The 21,785-nt window shown below is 36.8% G+C and overlaps 1 protein-coding gene across 4 annotated transcripts in view; it reads right to left on the minus strand.

Moving 5' to 3' along the window:
- Nucleotides 1-21,785, minus strand: part of LOC145670289 (xylosyl- and glucuronyltransferase LARGE1-like) — a 290,539-nt gene that overhangs the window by 249,734 nt on the left and 19,020 nt on the right. For 3 of the 4 annotated variants that reach the window (XM_081738744.1, XM_081738740.1, XM_081738741.1), the window contains exon 2: nucleotides 7,004-7,150. The exons of the other annotated variant lie outside the window; for it this stretch is intronic. The gene's annotated coding sequence lies outside the window, so the exon portion shown is untranslated. The remainder of the gene's footprint in view (nucleotides 1-7,003; nucleotides 7,151-21,785) is intronic. 4 annotated transcript variants of the gene reach the window in all.

Here is a 21,785-nt window from a genome sequence, read left to right on the forward strand (position 1 = left end):
TGAAAGGTAATGGACCCCTGTATACGCCCATATAACTATATAAGGTAATAACACCTCATCAAAGGGGATAAATTAGGTCAAAAAACCCCGAAATTTGAATTTTTGGCAATTTTTTACCCATTAAAGGGAACGACATAGACACCCAATACTAATAGAGGTACATACTGTGGTCCTAGGCTACCATACCAAATTTTTAAATTTGGCAATTTCCAAAATTTAAGGGGGGTGGTCCTATGTACCCCTGCCAAAATTTAGGGGGTGGGCCAAGGTACCCCTGCCAAAATTTAGAGGTGGTGGTCCTAGGTACCCCTAGGTCATTGACCCCGGGCCAGGTCATTGACCTTTCACCCCGGTCATAAAAGAGAGTGAGGATGAGTCATTCGGGCAAACGCCGGTCCCTACTACTGCGTCACTGTCTACGTGATTCAGGCTAGCAAAGCGTTGCCAGTTGAACAGTCATTTGATTTACCGTTGTATGGCAGAAAGCGTTCAGCTGCTATTTGTTGCAATGTATAAGCGATGTTTTCAAATAAAGATACAAACAAGAATTCACGTTAAAACTAGCTTAAAATATGTCACTTATGTAAGAACACAATGTTACCAATGGAGAAATAATATATATATATATATATATATATATATATATATATTTAAATAAAGCCACTAGCTTGAATTAAAAAATACTTTGTGTGATAACTTTTTTCTCAGTGTAGCTGGATATACAAATTATCCGATATAACACAGTTTAGATAAATTAGTGTTTCTATAATCCATTAGGGAAAGATCTGTTATTATCTCATACAGTAAATTAAGACTCCTTGATAACTGTAAGAAAAATTGCTATTTGTGAATAATTGAGAAATCTAATATAAATAAATTAAAGAGTTTGTCTCTGTGTGTGTGTGTGGCTTGGGGACTAAACGAGTGGACCGAGAGTTACCAAATTTGGGTCACGGGTACCTTGGTCCAGGCCCCAGACCAAGACGAAGTTTTTTTTTTCGAACCAGGGGGTCTCAGAGGGCGGGGGGGAGCGTTTACCGTGACATTTAAAAGTAGTAGGAAATGACCGATATTAGTGTCGAATTCATAATTTTCGCGGTCGCTGAGATCAATGGTAATACACCCACAGGCATTGAATTCCAAATACAGCCCCCATGCGAAGAATGGGTATTTCAGCTAGTACTAAAATATAATCGGTTTAGTTTGAAACAAAATAGTTTACTAGGTACTGAACAAATAATTTACAAAATATTTTTACAAAAATGTAACTAACATTTAAAAAAATGACCTATCAAAAAATTATGTTAAAGTAAATAGGGCCATTAGTTCTTTAATGAAAAATTCAAAAGTAAAATAGATAAAAAGTTCAGCAAACTCAAATAAAATCACATTTCCACTTTATACTTATTATAGGGTTTTGAGAGCAAAAAAAGAAGATAGAAAATAGAAGATTGGTCTCGCTGTTATTTGCTCTAAATAGGTAAATTGGAGCAATTCTTTAATACAATACTTTGATACAACAATGATCCCTTCATGAGTTTCAGTAATTTAATAAGTCATCCACAAAGCAATTAATACACTAAGTGCCTACAACCGTTTCCAAAAATAACACCTGTTCTATGCATAAACGTACACAGGGGCTTAGGGGCAGTACCCCTAAGATGCAAATAAATTGTTCCTTACTTTGTATTTCATTGTCATTATATTTCTTAATTGTTAAACTTCTTAAAAAGTAATATATGGGTTGAAACGTACTTCTAGCTTTCATTGGCGTAACTGGGGGCACGGCTCCTTACTTCTGAAAATACCGTGAATTGTTATAAACTTATCCTGTTATTTTCGTCAAGTAAAATAATTATGAGCGAAGCAGCTTTGCTTCTATGGATGTCCTGGCCCCATGTCCCCCTCTAGTTAAGCCTATGGTTGCTACAAACTAAATCTGCTTTCTTACAAAGATAATATAACAGTTATGGACATGGCAGATGCACTTTCTGATTTGGAATTTTGAAACAAAAACATTTTTTCCCCCGCAGACGTTGCTTCCCATGTAGGATCAGCTCGAGGACCGTAGCCAAGGGGAATTAGGGGGCCAGGCCCACATCTTTTTGCCTCCCCTGAATTTCCCGGATGACATAAGTGGGAAAATGTTTTAATGTTTTTTTAAATGTGATCATATGATTAGTCTAGTTCTAAATTTTTATAACATCCTAAACATTTTAGCTGGCTACGACCCTGATCGGGTCCAAAAGTGTGAAGCCTTATACAGTGACATATATACCTCGGATTCAGGATATGATCAAGGGAGAGGCTAAACCATAGTTTGCAGTTTTATCCAGTGCAAAGCAGGAGTGAAGCCTATTTTATCCAGTGTATGCCTGAGCGTCAAAGGGCTATAGCCCCCCTTGGATCCGCGCTTATATGTATGTATACGTGTGTGTGTTTATATATGCACTAAAATGTGTCATAAAACGCTACAAATGAATCCCAAGATATCAGCGTATAATCGTTGGAGTTACTGTTATGGAGGCACGTGTGGAATCCACTACGATGGAAATGGTCATTTTGTGACTGTAATTTCTGACAAGAGGGATCGAAGATGTGCTTTAGATCGTTGCAAGGCAGTTGTGAAAACACAACGTGTAAAGGGTAACGTTGGACTCTGCAAAAATTGCTTTATCTCCTATCACACACTCTGAATTGGAAAAAAAAAAAATCCTTGTTTCAGATAGTTCAGAAAATGTATTCATTTATATATTTGGTCTAGGAATTAATTCATGCGGGTGGACAAGAGATGGCGCAACGAACGGAGCGTCCCACAGTTCCGTGTATCCACACATGTGTTGCAAACCCCTGTCATCGCGTATCGTTCGTAGTATAGGGCAGTGGATTAAAGCGTCAACAACACCAGTTTGTAGTTAAGTGAACATGGCGCAATTTGTGCCTGATAAAGTGTTTTTGCGGGGTGTCCTGCTGCATTACTTTAACATGCAGAAAAGTGCGACTGAAAGTCATCGTATTTTGGTGGAAGTGTATGGTGACCATGCTCTAGTTGAGCGAACGTGTCAGAAGTGGTTTGCACGGTTTAGAAATGGTGATTTCGGCTTGGCAGACCAAGAGCGAGCTGGACAGCCAAAAAAATTTCAAGACGAAGAATTGACAGCATTGCTCGAGCAGGATTCGTGTCAAACGCAGGAACAACTTGCAGCAGCATTAGGCGTTGATCAAACAACAGTCTCCAAACGCTTGAAAGCCATGGGAATGATTCAAAAGATGTCACATTGGGTTCCACATGAATTGAAAGACAGAGACGTTGAAAGACGAAAAACCATTTGCGAATTGCTGCTTCAACGACAGAGCAGAAAGGGGTTTCTGCATCGAATTATTACGGGTGATGAGAAGTGGATCCATTACGAGAACCCTAAACGAAAAAAGGCCTGGGTGAAACCAGGTGAACCAGGTCCATCACAACCAAAACGAGATATTCACTGTGCAAAGGTTATGCTGTGCATATGGTGGGATATGAAAGGTGTGGTGTACTATGAGCTGCTGCAACCGGGTGAAACTATGAATGGAGAACGTTATCGACGACAATTAATGCGTTTGAAGCAAGCTCTGGCCAGAACACGACCAGAATGGGAGAACAGACATGATAAACTTATTGTTCAACATGATAACGCTCGCCCACATGTCGCAAAACCGGTCAAAACCTATTTAGAAAATGTCGGATGGGAAGTTTTACCCCACCCGCCGTATTCACCAGACGTTGCTCCTTCGGACTACTACTTGTTCGATTGCATGAACAACGATTTGATTGGACAGCGGTTTACTTCTTCAGAAGATATCGAAACATGGGTCTCTGACTGGATCGCTTCCAAGGATGAGGACTTCTTTCGCCACGGAATCCGTACATTGCCTGACAGATGGGCGAAAGTGGTGGCTAGCGATGGACAATATTTTTCTTAAGGTATTTATGTATTTTGTGTTTGTACTACAGCTTCAATGTGTGCGTACCAACCGCACGAATTAATTCCTAGACCAAATAGAAAACATGCCTATCTATATCATGAATTCAAAGAAGGCTCTTGATGGATGTAAAACAGGTAAAAATTACACTCTTATATTTTCAAAGTAAAGGAAGTAAACATATCTGATATAAATATTCCTGTATATAATAATTGAAAAACTAGATAAGTTTTATTTCCTTAGTTTGAAGTGATAACAGTTTAACTTTATCTTTATGACTTTCCTCAAGAGCCACCACTGCATGCGTTTTAGCTGAATATGGCATTTCTATTGAGCGTACAATGTATTTTTAAAATGTATGTGTAAGAAATATATAAATAAATAATTAATTACGCAAAAGAAAACAAGAGTTACCACATTTGCAAATTGACACGATAACCACCCAATGCAACATATGTCACCCCCCCCCCCCCTTCCCCCCGTACACTGAAAACCGATCTTCATAAAAATTTCAAAATATGTCATAAATACTCATCAAGAAGAAATACTATAAGCGGCATCATCATACCACACGAAAAAAATCGGACGGATCCGGGTTAAAAATATATCCGCGAAACAAATACCAGCATCAGCGCAAACCTTTACATGTGAGTTACTGATTATGGAACAAAATTGCTTTCGTAAATTTGATTCTTATATTTTTTGGTTGTACATGCATTTTGGCTACATGATGCATTCTCATCATTTCCTTTTTCTAAAAAAAATCTTTCTGTATAGCCATAAGTTGCATAAGAAATTGGCATTTTCTTCTTCCGAACAAACGTCATTTGTAACACACAATGCTATACACGCTCGCTTTTGTCATACAGCAGTATGGTTGAAAGGGCAACGCATTTGCAGCGTCAATTGTTCCTCTAGTGTTAAAAGTATGGAGGTACTAATGTTTTGTACACCTTAAATTAAATATTGACAAGAACTGTTTACGCTGACTGCAAGTCTAGAAGGGTCCATTGAAAAGTGTTGTCATCAACAGAAAAGAAAAACTCAGTTTGGAAAAGATACAATAACTCGGAAAAGGTCACTAGTGCAGTATGGTTGAAAACCTATAATGCAAAGCGTAGAGCATGACAAGCAGTACCTTCTACGTACTGACCGAGATATTCGGTATGTTGTTAAAGCTGAGAAGCAAGGCTTACAAAAAATGGCAACGCTGCACAGTAGGTTGGAATCCTATCAGCCTGGTTGAATATGAAAACAGCGCAATTTGCACAGGTTTATGTACCCGTGGGGTTACAGTGGGTTGGAATCCTATCAGCCTGGTTGAATATGAAAACAGCGCAATTTCCAAAGGTTTATGTACCCGTGGGGTTTTGAGGTCGCTGATAGCGATGAGGACGTCAAAAGTGACTTATTGATCTCACATAACCATGTTACTGCTCCTTATGCTCTACCACCTTGCATTATAGGTTTTAAACCATACTCCACTAGTGACCTCTTCCGAGTTATTGTACCTTTTGCAAACTCAACTTTTCTGTTGATGGCAACACTGTTCAATGGACACTTCTAGACTTGGAGTCAGCGTAAACAGTTCTTGTCAATATTTAGTTTAAGGTCTACAAAACATTAGTACCTCACTACTTGTGTGCGCCATAGCGTTTATATTTAACACATGTTTCACATTATTTCTTGAAAAGTTTGCCACAGTGATCTGCGTTTACCACCTCTTTTGTCTTTATTTTTATTGTTGCTTTAAATGATGATATCCAATTTAGGTCATTTGATTTACAAAAACAAAACTTTCTGCTGCATTAGCAACACTGTTCATCCGGTGATGTTCGTTAATACACGGGCAGATGCCATTTTTTCTCTAGTTGTTTCGTGCAAAGCTTCCTTTCTCTGTCTCTTTTAGTTTCTCTCTTATCACAGTTGGACATTCTAAATTATTTTATAATGTGGAAACGTCATTTTATGACTTTGTCGTCAAGTCGGCACGGGTTAACGTTCTCGTAGGGAGCTGCTATTTCACTAATGCGTGTTTACGGTCACATAGAATACATTTAGCTGGTGTACGTATCGCAACATGAAATTACACTAAATAAGGGGCACCCTAAAATATATATATTTTTTCTAAATTGTTATGTGGTGCATGAAACAAGCACTGGACTCATACAAAACAGGTTAAGTATGAGCGTTCGTCCACCTCCATAGGACCATCCACATCCAGCGGCGTTTTTCGCAATAAAGAGACTAGCGAAAGAATGTACAGATGAAGGGATGTTTAATATATAGGAAATGAAGCCAGCCTCTCAGATCCACCCGCAACCCCGCAATGAGGGTCTGCTACATGAAAGGAAGTTTCGTGGGATGAATACGTAGTTAGGCGTTGCATAGCTCTGCCTCGAGCATTCGCTGCACGGTACTATCATCCTTACTCCTTGTAACAGTAATAATAAACAAAAGATTACTTACATTACCCCCACACATCCAAGAATGAGTTTCAATATCTGCTTAAACTATCATCAGTGCAACATGTAGCATACTTTCTACCCTTTGCGCTGATGATGACGTAAGCCCACATCGAAACTGTATGCGAAAAAAATATTATTTTTTTTTCAGGTGTGAGGGTAACGTAACTGACCTCTTAAACAGCTAATATATATTACATTATTTCCTTGAGTAATTATATAACAACATATCTAATAGTACACAACCTATGATGACTGTTATAAGTACTTTTATCAGAATATAAATACTTTCGATGCACCAATACTACTATAATTATAATCATGTGTCGACTGAGAATACAACATAAAAACGGAACTTTCGGAAGTAAAATCTATTGCTTCAAAGGAAGAAATGTATTTATACGAGCCGAATCCCTGTAAGGAAGTAAAAATAACACAAGTAATATAAGTGTCAATAGCATGTAATCCTCCATAGAAGATGCAGTGCCCACATGATACGCAGAAAAACATGTTATACTTCCCTGGATTGCAGTTTAAGAGCATAAAGAATATACATATCAAAACCTTATACGCACCTGCCTGGCTTGCGCTTTTAAGTCTTAGTAAGTTGAAACACAGATCCCTACTGCTCTGGCCTTCTGTTCAAAATCGCTAAATTTGCACTCTTAAGAGCCCTAAATTTCCCAATAAGTTACGAAACAAAAGTCCTCGTGTAAGCGTGCCTAGTAAAAAGGAAAGCTGCAATTAGAATATTGATTTTTGAAGTTTTAGGACACGATTAACAAAAAAACATTATATTGAACCCATAATACATTGAGAAATTATCTATCTTTGTACACTTCTGGTCACAAAAACCTAGAATGTCTTCCAGAGACTAACTTCGAAAAACAACCATAGATCCTTACGAATTCCCTTAGATTTGACTCATATTTCCTGCATTTTTATCACAGACAGGGTTAAAATTGAACGATAATATTATTGAATGCATATTGTAATATGGTTGACTGCACGATGTATGATCAAAACATAGTTACTATACAAGAAAATACTGTGATTTTGTGTTTCAAATTCAGAACGATTAAAAAAAAAAAAAATCGAAGTAGTGGGAATATCATAGCTACAAATAAACTATGACGACAAACCATCTGTTTTACATGTTTTGTCATTTCACTGCCAATTCGAGTGTCCTTACAATATGTCCTTGTCCGGAGACCAATACCAAGGAGTACTTTATCAAATGTTCAACGAAATCAGTACGGTGCAAGTAATATTTTAAAATATTCTGCTCTTTCTTGTACACTCCTGACTCTTCCTGTCCATCTGTTGCATAAGAGATAGAGAAGAAAGCAGGTCTTTGTATCTAAAATAGTTGAAGATCTCAATAAACAAAGTAAAATGACATTTACTTCCAATCAATATTATGCTCTCCATAACACTGTAAAGTTACATGTTAGAAGAGTTACAGTTTGCTCCACATACTGCGATGTTTTTGTATCCCTGGACCATTAAAACAATAATTCCTTCAGCGAAGCAGTGAAAGTTGTTTGTAACTTATTTCTGTTATATTGTATTTTTGGTAAGTTGTTATATTGTATTTTTGGTAAGTAACATCAACTAATTCTTGAGAAGTTCTATTGCAAGTTACGTCTTGAACTAATAATGAAGATAGAAATGCAAATATTGATTGAAGACATACTAAAATGAATATTTAAAAAAAAAAAAAAAATGTTTGTTACGTCTACTTTTAAATTAGAACTCAACAGACTATTTTAAGGGGCCAATGTAGTAGTGGTAGAGTGTTCACTTTTGGTGCGGATCCTTGGTTTGATCCTAGCTCGTATCAAGTGGGCTTTATGACGAACAAACACAGTGTGCGAAAACTTTCTCGGGTTATTCTCTTTTTTAATTCTTTTCTTCATTCTACCATATTGTTCATTATAATCACCGACTCCCTTAGTCTCGGAGCATATTCGTGGAACGTTAAACAAAAAGCTAAATTTCGTAGCATCACCTCTTCTTGGTAGAAAGACCAATTTAATGTTTTACAATGCAAGAATATTGATGTTTCATAATATTCAAATAACTCATATATATTTTAAATTAATAGCATCCCGGAAACTGAAAGAAAAAGTTTAATATCGACTCCTCTAAAAGCATGCTTTCTTAAAATGTAAGTAGCATATATTTACGTGAATCAAGATCTTGAAATTGATTTTTTGTTTTTAAAATTATAGATATTGTATATAGAGGACGTTTATAGAGTATCGTACTATTTTCTTTGCTGTAAAACGTACAGCCAGGACGTACATCCGAAAGGTTGAATTAACAAAATATAATATGCGTCGTTTGACATTATTGGAGACATTATTGGTATACGTGGAAGATTGGAGAGAGCATAAGCATCTGTGCAGGTGAAGTCCCAAACTAGAGCTTTTCCTTTTTCCAGGGCACTAAAGTCATTCCATCTGGTCTTTTTCGTCTGAACGACTGCATCCGTTTGGTTCTCGTCCTGATGGGACACCTGCAGATGTGAGAGCTCTCAAAACGATATCGTTCACACTTGAGTGCCGTGATTGTCTACCTGCGCTGCTCTTGCATGATAAGCCATGTAAGCCTTTCTTATCGACGAGAGCATTACAAGCACGACGACGGTGTGGTTCGCAAATTATATAAGTACATAGGTATTTCGAGCTATCTGTATCTATTTTCTCTGTCTCTCTCTCGTCAAAACAAGTGATTCTTAACTTTCTAGTTTTGTTTTGTATTAATTTTCGTAGTTTTGCTGCAACATGAAGGACTGAATAATCAAAAATATTTTTGTTGTACGACTTTCGTTAAATTTTGGATCCATTTTTACCCTACCTTACCTAGTAATTTTTTTATATATTAAGTAGATAATGCTAAGTCACTTTTTGGTTCCGAAATTCAGTTAAGAATACATTTTTAATAGATTATGTTCTTTCTAGTAGTATCAGAATGGTTTTTCGCTTCTCCTGTAAAATAATGAAATTATGACTTGTTATAGTTTACCTCTGAGGTCCAGATATAATAAAATCATCACCCTCATCATAGTCATCTACTATCAATCCACTGCTGGATGAAGGTCTTTCCAAATCTTCTTTTCAATTATCTATCTTGAACACTTCTTTTCCAGGTTACTCCCCAGTTGTTCTTGATTTCGTCACACTTTCTTGCATGCCGACGTTTCCTAGGCTGTTTTTGTCTCGTTGTATTCAGTCTAGAATTGTTTTCATTTTAATTTAGGAGTTTACCCTTATATTTTTTGACAAACTTTAACCCCAAGGAGTGGAATGATTGGTAAGCATCAAAGAAAATACGCGACATACTGCATCAGAACAGAATCATTTGTCATAATTAGAAGCATTTAGTGAAAGTTGTTGTCGCAGAAATTTTTATCATATAATTTAAATGAGGAAGCTTCAAAATTTGGGGGAGATTACCCACTTTTATGCACTTGTATTTGCCATGGCCGTATTTAGCCACAACAGATGGGAATAATATTGACACCCTAAAATACTTAGGCTTTTATGAAAATCTAATAATTTTTAAATATTTCTTTACTTGAAAATGATTTTGTATGTGTGCAACCTTGTATCCTGGAGTGAATTTTACCTTTAAAAAAATCTTATTACTGAGGAATGTAACGCCAAAAATGGGATTATTACAGAAGGTTGGGGAAGATACAAAATTTCACTACAATTGGATAAGGTTTACGGGATTAAGCGGACACACACAAATGTTGATTGAGTAGAAAGATAAAAGTTTTGAAAGTTTACTTAAAATAAAATTATATAGCCTATGTATTGCAGGTTACTTTCCCATCCTCTTTGTCAAAATCTGAGAAGATAAGAAAAAATGAAATGAAATTCCACGTCCCACGATTATGCCCGTTAGGCTAAGAAAGACGCTGATTAAAGTAAGTGAATGATGATGGAAGAATTGGTGGAATGAAAAGTGGGAGGAAACGGGAGTACCCCACAAAAAACACGGACACGATGTTGCCCACCACAAATTTACTTGGCCGGGGATCAAACCAAGAAACCCATCCACTAGAAGTGAGCGCTCTACTACTGAGCCACTGTGTACCCCGAAACAACATAAAATATATATATATATATATAAGGAAAGCAATACCTTTCGAAGCTAAAGTCCCGCATGATCATCTTTATGAGCAGAATAGACTGGTATGTCTCCCTCCTATATGAGCTACTTAAAATCGTTTCCTTCATCCGGATATTATTTTACGTAACGTGTGCATGGTTCCGGATTCGATTCCAACAAGGATACTTAAAAATTTCGGTATTGAACCAGCATATTGAGAACAATTACGAAGCTACATGAAATAAAACGAAGCGGAATCAGGTCTAGAAAGCCGGCATTATAGCTGTACTAAAGCCATTATAAGGTGTAGGGCAAAATCGGTTGCCTTACTCTCTCCGACACAAATGCATAAAAATAACTGATATTTTGACACACTGAATACTGCCCCTATAACATGCTAACTACTTTCCTATTACAAAGAAAACTTGAAAAAAAAAAAGTTTGGTTTTATCAAATAAGACATTCCTTACGGATGATTGTAATATCGTTTGATGAAATTTTAAAAAAAAGTTAAAGTCCAATCTCTTGCCTCTCTAATTCGTAATTGATGCTTTTTTACGTTTAATATATATGTTATTACGATACGTTTTAAACAACTCCTAAATAAAAAAAGATAGTGATTTAGGGAGCTATGCCGTTAAAATTTCAAATATCGTATTTTTTAAACTTTTATTGATTCACAAAGTTACCGTAACTTTAATCACATGTGTAATAAAAATATTTTAGGTTTTTGAAAAAGGGACCGCATGGCTATAGTACCATCCTATGTCTATAATATATCGAAAAATTATGACTATCTTCCACTTTGTTAGTTAACAGGAAGGAATAAGACCATGCATGTTTTTGCGAACAAATCTTCTGTGGGTAGGAAGACTCTTAAGGGGTAATTTACTCCCGCCGTTAAAGCCTCGTAGCCCAGGATTTTTTTCTTTTTTTAAAAAAAAAAAGTTTCAACCTCTTTCGTTCATATTTCATGAATAAACAAAACTAACAACCCTACAATGTGGTATAAAAAATTTCTCACGAAGAAAATAAGATGATGTAGTTTGCTCTTCGTTGAGAGTTTTCTTCGGACCAGGTTTTTCAAAAATGATTATTATAATTTTGTTCATATTTCGTAAAGAAATTTTTCCATAATAACTGCTGCATGACAAAATGCAAAAGAAATGGGAGTGAGAAAATTGAGTGGGGTGGACCGTACTTTTCTTTCAACATGGAGGGAGGGACCATAATGCGTTTATATCTGTTCAAATTCCGAATTCACATTTATTTTCATCATAGTTTCTTCTACTCTATTAACAATCGAAAGTAAAAATAAATAAATCCATCAATGAAAATAAAAATAAGAACAAGAAAAAAAACATCATACTGCTACATTCTTCCACAACTTAAACAAAAATAAATGTTCCACATTGGCTGCCTACGTTAGGTGTTTCGTAAATAAAGGGATCCACACTTGACTTCATAGATTTTTAGTTTTTCTTTTTTGAACTGAATGAAGTATGATTTTACAAAAATAAGGATTGTTTTAGATTTTCCTTCCATTGTATCCTCAATTACAAATTCTACTTAACGTTCCAGCTATATTTTTTCCTTTTTCCAATCACATCTAAAATCATTCTTCTTTCAACTACTGTTTGGTAAAACTGCCTCATTCATTTTTGGTTCGACTCTGCTAATTTTGTCCATTCTTTTCGAATCCATTATTTCGAAACCTCCAGTAATTTCTTATTGCTTTTACATAGTGATTACTTTTATTCATGGTTCCCCGGCCAAATAAGTTTGGGTGGACAACATCGTGTCGGTGGATTTTCTCGGGTACTTCCGTTTCCTTCCACATTCTTATTCCACCAATTCTTCCATTAGCGTTCACTTGCCTTAATCAACCGTCTCCTTTAGGCTTACAGGCGTAATCGTAGGGCGTTAAACTGAAAAAACTGAGTTGAGTTGATTTTAGTTTAGCGTCCCGTTCAGCAGCGAGGCTATATGAGACGTGGACCTACTTATTAACGTGGAATCCGAACCACATGAGCTCCCGCCGGGAATCGAACCCGGGTCTCCCACGCCAAAGGCGCGTACGCTAACAGCTTAGCCACGAAGGAGCTCTAAACTGAAAAAAAAATATTCATGATTCCATAAAACAGGCTTTTCTTCTTCCTAATATTTATTTAAATATTCCTATCTTCGCTATTATTTCACATACGGCTCATTCCATGTCAAATGAACCAATATCAGATTTTATGGTTGCCCTTACATCATGGATTTTCTTCATATTTTGTCTGTGGGTAGATACCTATGAGAAATGACCACAGGAATATTTGCAGATTTTTATCTCCTAAACGGACCTCAGGAAAAATAAATGAAAATCTGGCATTTTTCGAGATTTCTGCCGCGGAAAAATCGACATGTAATGTTAAAAATTCTGTAATTCCCTTATTTTTCGGCCAATTGAAGTGTTTCTGGTGTCAAATTAAAGCTAATAGTGTCTACTGTTCAGAACTACTGTTGAATCAGAAAACGTTTTTCATAGAAAACAGATACAAACTCTGAAACACAATTTGTATGATTTATATGTGATTTTTTTGTAAAAAATCATATCTGCTAAATCACTGAAAACACAACCGCCACATTTTTACCTGAGATTCACCTAAATATGTATGTTCAATAGTGCAAAAATGAAAAGGGTGTTTTTTGTGGTTTGTCAGTAAGAAATTATAGTGCAGAGACACGACTTATGGCACGTTATTAACATTTAACATTAACATGTTATTAACTATAGAAATGTTGCATTTTGTTGAAATGTTTACTACATTGGTTACATTTGACTTGGTTGAGATGAACGCCTAACGTGCAAAAATTAATATATTGAAACATTATTTTATGAATACGGAAGGATATCATAAACATTGAATGAAGTCAATTGCAATGACAGTCTCTCTCACTCATTCACCATCACACATACCCACATTACTATTACTAGTGGGTCTAATGACCAGGTGCCTCACGTGAATTTCGAAAATTGCGCCGTATAGAGTGGATGGCCGTCATTTTGAAAAAGTTTGCCGCCATTTTGAAATTGTACATTGGATCACTTGATTGTTAGATACACTAAATTTTATGTCTTTTGCTTCTATTCTCAAAATTTCAAGTCAAAATACTGAAAATTACGCCCTGGAGTGTAGATGGCCGCCACTTTAAAAATCGACCGCCATTTTGAAAGTTGACATTGCTCCACTTTAATGTTACACACAGTAAATTGTATATTCTCATGCTTCTATTCATAAAATTTCAAGTCAAAAACCCGAAAACTGCGCCCTATAGCGTGGATGGCCACCATTTTGAAATGTTACTTTTGTTCACTACCAAAATCTATAAAGCAAATTTAGAGCGTCTCACGGTCCTTACCTCAAAATTTCGTGTTAAAAGACTGGAAATTGCGCCCTATAGCGTGGATGGCCACCATTTTGAAAATCTGGCCGCCATTTTGAAATGTTACTTTTCTTCACTACCAAAATCTATAAAGCAAATTTCGAGCGTCTCACGGTCCTTACCTCAAAATTTCGTGTTAAGACTGGATATTGCGCCGTATAGAGTGGATGGCCGCCATTTTGAAATTTTACATTTGATCACCGCCAAGATCTATACAGCAAGTTTAGGGTATATCGTAGTCCTACCCTAAAAATTTCGTACGTATTAAAATACCGAAAATTGCGCTCTGTAGCGTGGTACAGACAGACAGGAAAATTCAAATGCAGATCGAGTCCAAGTAGGAGCCTCACTCACGTTCGGCAATTAGTTATTATATTACTTTACATTATTAAATAATAGGTTATGCTTTTTAAATGACTTGTCCAGTATGAAACTTATAAAAGCAGTGTCTGGTGAAGAATGAGTCACCTAAGAAGCACATGCTCTGTGTTGGATCTAACAGGCTTGGACGTGTTTGAGCCTGTTGAAACAGCCACTTGCTTGTGTCAAAGTGGCAGCTCCTACTCAGTTGGCCTTCAGAGCTTGTGGTATACACATGTTGTACTGTTGAAAAGGTGTTACTGAGTGACTGTTATTTGGTTTTTTGAAGTTACTCTAAGAACATTACAAATGGAACCAGGTGACCAGTGTTCGGTTTGCAGGCAGTATGAGGAATGTGGGGAAGTTCCAGACAGGAAAGTAACTTCCGTGTGTGATTTGAAAGCAAGTGATGTGGAACTTATCAGACTTAGAGCCAAATGTTCTGACTTGAAATTTATTTGTGATTTCCATTTAAAGCAGTATTTATCTCTTTATGAAGACAGGCACAGAACATGCATTGATCCTTTTCAAAAGCATAAGAAAAGGGTAGTGAAAAGTTTAAAATCTGTTTCGCTGGCATTTTCCAGAAGATTTGCAGATATTGAACTAATTCCTGGCACAAAATTGTGTATATCTTGCAGGAAAGCAGTGATAGCAAGCTGCAGCAAATCGGACAGTGAAATCAACTTTGATTCTGATGACGCTTACGAACCAGATGAATCTGTCTTGGAAAAACTTAATAAAACGTGTGAATTACTTAACTGTTCACCACTGAAAGCTACCAAAAGAAAAGTGGACACAAGAGGCACATACTTAACACATAAGGCTAGTCGTCTTGCTGCCAGATTCACAGGGTTAGCAGCAAACGCTTTTGGTACTGAAGGATCCCAGTCCTGTAAGAATGAGGTGGGTGAAGACAAAAAATGCAAGGATTGTGAAAGTCTGATGGAGAGACTTCGCGCAAAGTTTTCTGCCAGCGGTGTTGATGAAAAAGACCAAAATATTAACCCTTGTCCCTGAATCATGGAGTATCCAAGACACAGTGTCTTATTTCAATACCACTGTGTATTTAGCAAAAAAAGCAAGGAAAATATTACAAAATGAGGGGATTCTAGGCAAACCTAGTCAAAAGAAAGGACATACTCTCCCACATAATGTAGTAAAAAACATTGAACTTCACTACTATTATGATGATATTAGTCCGATATCGTCAAACACTAGAGATGTCATATCTGTACCAACGGAGAATGGGAACAGGGTATTGAAAGTTAAGCGATTGATCCTCCTCAACTTCAAAGATGTGTTTCTTGCCTTCAAAGAAAAACATCCCCATGATAAGGTTGGATTTTCTAAATTCTGCGAACTCCGACCTAAAGAATGTGTCACAGTCACCAGTCGGGGAATACATTCCATTTGTGTTTGCACCTACCATCAAAATGTGAAATTAATGCTGCAGAGTATTCACATTCCTGTGCCCTACCAGGAATTATTCAAAAAAAATAGTGTGTGATATAGAATCAGAAGAGTGCATGCTTCACCAGTGCCCCAATTGTCCAGGTACAACTCCCCTTCATGACTATTTAATGCAACTGGAGGTATTAGAAACAAGAGATAATGTTACTTTCAAGCAGTGGCTCCAAACAGATCGTTCTATGCTTCAAACATTAGTTAAATCTGTTGATGAATTCATCGATACTCTAGTTAATAAACTGGACACTTTGACAAAACATCATTTCATTGCCAAGTCTCCGAGTGCTTACCTGAAAGAAGTGAAAACCAAATTAGCAATTAATGAATGTCTTATATTGGTAGATTTCAGTGAAAATTACACCTGCATTGTGCAAGATGCTACTCAAGGCTTCCATTGGCACAATATCCAAGTTACAAACACCCTGTTGTTGTTTACACGAAGAAAGTTACGGAACTTACATCATTGTCAATGTGTTTCATTAGTAACTGTCTAAAACATGATATCTGCACGTTTTTTATATTTCAGAAGAAATTCATACAGTACATATTAACTGAAAATCCGAACCTCACACATGCAATTTACTTTAGTGATGGAGCCGGGGCACAGTACAAGAACTATAAAAACTTTATTAACCTTTGTCACCATCATCAAGACCATGGCTTAACGGCTGAGTGGAATTCTTTTTGCCACAAGCCATGGGAAAAATGCATGTGATGGAATAGGTGGTACCATTAAGAGACTTGTTACTAGAGCAAGTCTCCAGAGAACTACAGATGGTCACATTTTAAGTGCAGAAGATGTGTACAAATTTGCTGCCGAAAATGTAAAAGGAATAACATCATTCTATGTTGATGAAAAAGAAATAGAAGAAAGCACACAGTTTTTGGAAAAACGTTTTGAAACTGCCAACACAGTACCAGGAACAAGAGAAAAACATTTCTTCCAGCCTCTGCATGGATCAACCCTCCTTATGAAGAAATCATCATCATCAAAGACATCATTTCAAGCTGTGCTTGGATGTAAGGAAAGGGACACTTTCATCAAAGTGTCACAAGAGAAGTTTTACGCTGTTCAGTATGACAGGAAGTGGTGGATAGGAAAAGTCATTGAAATCTCCTACTCTGAGAGGGATGCAAAAGTTCACTTTATGCACCCGTCTGGACCTTCGAATACATTTTTTTTTTTTTTTTTTTGGTCAGAAACAGAAGACTATTGTTGGGTGCCATTTGAAAATATTATCAAAGAGGTTCCAGTGCCAAGCATGAAAACACTTTCAGGAAGAAACTACTTCATTGCAGACAGTGTTCAAACATCAGTTGCTGAGGACATTCATGCTTCACTTACCAGCTGATGCAAAAGAAGGGGACGTTTTAAACTTATTTATGCAGGTATTTATTTGTAGTAGTATCTGCCTGTATATGTGTAGCTAATATGTTCTTGTAGCTCCTACATTTTACCCAGATATTATTTGTATATCTCTGTGAACATAAAAAACCAACAGTGGCCAGTGAACTGTTGTACAGCGGTGGACACTTCTAAATGGTACACCTTAGCCGTAAATCTCCATATGGCTGTACCATTTAGAAGTGTCCACCGCTGTACAATATTCAACGCATGTTAATAATGTGCCATAAGTCGTGTCCCTGCATTATAATTTCTTACTGACAAACCACAAAAAACACCCTTTTCATTTTTGCACTATTGACATACATATTTAGGTGAATCTCAGGTAAAAATGTGGCGGTTGTGTTTTCAGTGATTTAGCAGATGTGATTTTTTACAAAAAAATCACATATAAATCATACAAATTGTGTTTCAGAGTTTGTATCTGTTTTCTATGAAAAACGTTTTCTGATTCAACAGTAGTTCTGAACAGTAGACACTATTAGCTTTAATTTGACACCAGAAACACTTCAATTGGCCGAAAAATAAGGGAATTACAGAATTTTTAACATTACATGTCGATTTTTCCGCGGCAGAAACCTCGGAAAATGCCAGATTTTCATTTATTTTTCCTGAGGTCCGTTTAGGAGATAAAAATCTGCAAATATTCCTGTGGTCATTTCTCATGGGTATCTACCCAAATAAAAAATATGAAGAAAATCCATGACATAAGGGCAAATGGCATTGGTTCATTTGACATGGAATGAGCCATACACACTTCAGGTTTTCACCGAGGTACCTAGTCACCAGTTCTATTTTCTGTCCACCTACTTCTATATTTGATACCGTTTACTTCGTTCCAATCACCACTGCTTTTCCTTTAGAATTCCTATCAACTTCCTTTAGAATTCCTATCAACAACTGCGTTATAGCTGAAGACTGAATAAAGTTCTCTGTAATTACAGTCTACAAATAGCTATCGTCGACCAGATTTAGTTATTTGATGTTTCTTTGTTAGTTTTTTTTAGAGTTATTTGACCTGTGGTCTGCTTATTTTCTATAATCTTTATTTCTCGAACTAAACACAACTATAATTATAATCACGTTTTTGTATGGAATTATTTTATAAAAAAGTGTCAACCGACTTCTAAAAAAAAGCTCTGAAAAGCAGAAAATAATTTTAAAAGCGCTAGAAAGGGGAAACTAAATTTTTGAAAGGCGCCAAAACGTTAGTATCAATACAAAAATTTGAAGTATGTGCCAAGACAAATAAATTAATACCTAATATAAAATTATATTTTCAGTTATAATATATTAAAATACATTAGTTTATTTTGAAAATTTTAATAATTACATAAGAATTGTAAAATAACAATGATTATTAGAAAACTGTTATAATGAAAATTTATAATGAAACTGTTATAATGAAATAGTAAATATCTATTCTTCGGTACTTTGTTCCCATAATGTTCGGCAGGTAATACTAAATCTTCTGCTTTCAAAGGCTCCAACCTGTCATGTTATGTCACTGTCTTGACGTACGGTACAGCATTCATGCCGTAATTTTTCATATAAACTTATGGACTGTGAGCTGTCTCTCCATACTCCTTGCTCGGTTGCTACATAAATTGATGCACCAAAGATGTCTGTTTTTACTCCCAACCTCCCTTCTCCGCAATTACAGAAGAAAGACTTCTTCTAGGTCTTTACTAGTGGGTAACGTTCCCATTATAGCCGACACGTTCCCACGTTGAATGGCTATGCTTATGCGTTGAATCAGGAAATTTTTTGTTCGATTATCTCCTGATTTAATTGATAGACGGTGGCCGATTTCTTTTATAAATTTGAGGCATCTTCTTCCCAGGAACCGCTCGACTCAATTGCTATTGCGACAAAGCAATAGTTATCGAGTAGATTGCTATATTTATTCATTTTTTCTTTCGCTCTTCGAGCAGCTACGAGTCCAGCTTGTACTGAGGCATATTGTAGGTTGGAGGGGGCATAGGTGTCTGAACATGTGAAGTCCGAAATCAATGCCTTTCCTTTCTTCCAAGGTACTAATGTCATACCATCGGGTCTTTTTCCGTCAGATCGGCTGCATCCAATCGGTTCCCTCACTGCTGGGACCCCTGCTGATATTAATGCTCTTAATATTATATCATTTACACTTGAATGGCGTGGGTGTCTGCCTGCGCTGCTTTTGCACGACAGACCGTGTAATCCTTTTTTATCTACAAAGGTGTTACAAATGGGGCAGTGGTGTGGTTCACTTATATCTGCTCCCAACCGTATTGCAACTGATACTCGGAAGCTCTCATTGGATAGGTGGAGGCCCAGAGATGGTGATGGTAGAGCTTGAAGCCATGCTCCGTTTTCTGGGGACATGACCGCTAAAAGTCTGGCTTTATTTTCGATGTTATTTGTAGGCTACAATAAATAAGCTGCATGGCAATTAACGATGGGCTCGTCCCAAGCCGACTGATTGTTACGATTTTCGAGAGCCGGAGAATCTAACCCAACTAAATTATATTATATCTTCAAATTTTTGTATTGATACTGGTAAAGATTATTTTTTCCTTTCCGGCGCTTTTAAAAAATATTTTGTCCATTTTAGCTTTTGTCTGAAGTTGGTTACTAACCTTTTGTTTAAAAAAGATTAATTTTCTTCTATTTAGCGTTTTTTTAAAGCCAGTTCATACGTTCTTTTAATGTTTTGTTTTATTTCTCTATTTTTTTCACTACCCTATTAATATAGGTATTATCTATCACAAAAAAGAATGTAGTTTTTCTGTGGGTTAGCATCTACTGCCCCTTGCAGCAATGGAAGGTATGAGGAAATCATTTCATACAACGTAAGTTCACTTCGCGTCATTTAGCTGACCTTATTAACACTTTCAATGCAGTAAATCTTGGTAAAATAGCAAAATAAGAGGAGCATACTGAAAGTCGTGAGCAACATTTATTCACAACCGTAATCTTTAGTTGTAAGTGAAACCAAATATATTACCTCACTCTACAGATCCTTCTTTCACTTTTCTACATTGTCTCCGTTTTTTATTTTTCACACATTTTCCCCATCATTTTGCAAGTTTGAAAATATCCTTGCGATAGAATTCCGTTCCAGCTGCCCAAACACTGACGCACTGCTTGCCGAATATCCTCCAGTGTCTCGTAGCGATGGCCTTGCATCTGTTCCTTCACAAAATCGAAAAGATGGTAGTCGCAGTGCCATGTCAGGGCTGTAAGGAGGATGTGGGTTTCCCACCCAAATCTGATTTGGTCCATAGTGCAGTATGCGAACGCGCAGTATCCTGTTGAAGGATGATCTTTCCATGACGTTTATCACGCAAGGAGCTTTAAAAGTGTCTGGATGTAGCGGGCAGAATTTATGGTTTGTCCACGCTCAAGGAAGTCAACCAGAATGCAACCCTGTGCATCCCAGAAGACGCTCCCAATAACTTTCCTACCGATTGCACTGTCTTCACTTTCTTCTTCGGTGGCGAATTCAAGCGGTGCTATTCCTTACTCTGTCGATTTGTTTCAGGTTCATGATGATGGAACCAGCTTTTATCTCCAGTCACAATACTCGTCAAAAAGTCATCACCTTCATGTCGAAATCTCTGAAGAAGGGTTTGGGAAGTGGTATATCTCTGACGTTTGTGGTCCTCGGTTAATAAACGTGGAACCCAATGGGCAAAAACCTTCCGATAACCTAAGCTGTAAATTATTACTTGCACCGCATTATGTCCAACACCAAGTTTTGCAGCGATTTCATTCACAGTGATACGCCTATCTTTCCTAATCAGCTCATCAACCCTTACCTTGCTGTGTTCCATGGAGGCAGTTCGAGGGTAGGGCTGTTCCGATAATCGAGTAATCGATAACAATTCGATAAAATTTCAAAACCGTTTCATCGATAAAGAATTTTAATTTTATCGAATTATCGAACTTTCGAGACACCCAAAATGTTCGAGACTCAGGAAATGTTCGGGACTCTCGAAGTGTTCGAGCCACTCGAAATATAAGAAACATTAGACAACTCCGAGACACTCGAACTGTTCGAGAGTCTCGAATTGTTTGAAAGCAACAAATACAGAAATATACCAATATGATCGCATTTGTCGAGTCGCTTGAATATTTTGAAAAGTTCGGGATTATCGGAGTGTTCGGAAGAAACAATGTATTCGACGTTATCATAGTTGTATATAATATGTATTACATATATGCAGGGTGTTCATTTTAAAACTTCTCGCCTTAGCAATAAAGTGAAGGAAAAGTTTTTCCCCCACAGATCCGTACAAGCTTTAAGCATTCTGTCAGAAGAGAAAAAGAGGAAGAGAAAACATGCATCACCTAAATGGAATTGGAATCCAAGACACCATTAGTCTACTAATAGTCACTTTGCCGATTGCGCCAATAACGGGACAGGCAGAAAAATAATTTTACATATACTTTCGAGGGTTTAATTTAAAGTTCTGGATAGAAACAGCTACTGATATAGGTAGAGGTAAGGAAATTCGATAAGGCTGAAGACTTACCAAACTCCAGATTCGAAAATTTACTATCCGGCGCTCGGATGCCTTCGAGTATTT

This window comes from Thermobia domestica, chromosome 14 (genome assembly GCF_964235325.1).
Source record: "Thermobia domestica chromosome 14, izTheDome1.hap1.1, whole genome shotgun sequence".
Classification (NCBI taxonomy): domain Eukaryota; kingdom Metazoa; phylum Arthropoda; class Insecta; order Zygentoma; family Lepismatidae; genus Thermobia; species Thermobia domestica.